The 991-nt window shown below is 51.3% G+C and overlaps 2 non-coding genes across 2 annotated transcripts; both read left to right on the forward strand.

Annotated features, from left to right (window-relative positions):
- The first annotated feature begins 110 nt into the window (after positions 1–110).
- LOC123179048 (5S ribosomal RNA) lies at positions 111–229 on the forward strand. Its single transcript, XR_006490063.1, has one exon. It is a non-coding gene; the product is annotated as a 5S ribosomal RNA (ribosomal RNA).
- A 300-nt stretch (positions 230–529) lies between these two features.
- Positions 530–648, forward strand: LOC123179049 (5S ribosomal RNA). Its single transcript, XR_006490064.1, has one exon. It is a non-coding gene; the product is annotated as a 5S ribosomal RNA (ribosomal RNA).
- The last annotated feature ends 343 nt before the right edge of the window (positions 649–991 follow it).

A 991-nucleotide genomic window follows, 5' to 3' on the forward strand; every position in this document is an offset into this window, starting at 1 on the left:
GTAAAACTCGTCTCCGTAGTTGAGCGGGAGCGGCCAAAGGAATGTGCAATCGTGTGTGTAGTGGAGCTGGGAGGGGCAAGCATAAGGGACGAAGACGGGGGTAACATGTCGGATGCGATCATACCAGCACTAAAGCACCGGATCCCATCAGAACTCCGAAGTTAAGCGTGCTTGGGCGAGAGTAGTACTAGGATGGGTGACCTCCTGGGAAGTCCTCGTGTTGCATTCCCTTTTTAATTTTTTTGCACCGCGTGCAAAACAAAACGCACGAGCGCGACGTATGTTTAGCACGTTTTATTATTTTGCACGTTTACGGTAAATTTTAGCTCGCTGCTCATTATTCACGCGTCTAGCGGCGGCAAGCGTGTTCTGAAAGGGGTCGAAACATGGTAAATAGGCACTGGTGCAGTTGAACCGTGGTAAAACTCGTCTCCGTAGTTGAGCGGGAGCGGCCAAAGGAATGTGCAATCGTGTGTGTAGTGGAGCTGGGAGGGGCAAGCATAAGGGACGAAGACGGGGGTAACATGTCGGATGCGATCATACCAGCACTAAAGCACCGGATCCCATCAGAACTCCGAAGTTAAGCGTGCTTGGGCGAGAGTAGTACTAGGATGGGTGACCTCCTGGGAAGTCCGCGTGTTGCATTCCCTTTTTAATTTTTTTGCACCGCGTGCAAAACAAAACGCACGAGCGCGACGTATGTTTAGCACGTTTTATTATTTTGCACGTTTACGGTAAGTTTTAGCTCGCTGCTCATTATTCACGCGTCTAGCGGCGGCAAGCGTGTTTTGAAAGGGGTCGAAACCATGGTAAATAGGCACTGGTGCAGTTGAACCGTGGTAAAACTCGTCTCCGTAGTTGAGCGGGAGCGGCCAAAGGAATGTGCAATCGTGTGTGTAGTGGAGCTGGGAGGGGCAAGCATAAGGGACGAAGACGGGGGTAACACGTCGGATGCGATCATACCAGCACTAAAGCACCGGATCCCATCAGA

The sequence above is a fragment of the Triticum aestivum genome, unplaced genomic scaffold, assembly GCF_018294505.1.
Source record: "Triticum aestivum cultivar Chinese Spring unplaced genomic scaffold, IWGSC CS RefSeq v2.1 scaffold21582, whole genome shotgun sequence".
NCBI classification, from domain to species: Eukaryota; Viridiplantae; Streptophyta; class Magnoliopsida; order Poales; family Poaceae; genus Triticum; species Triticum aestivum.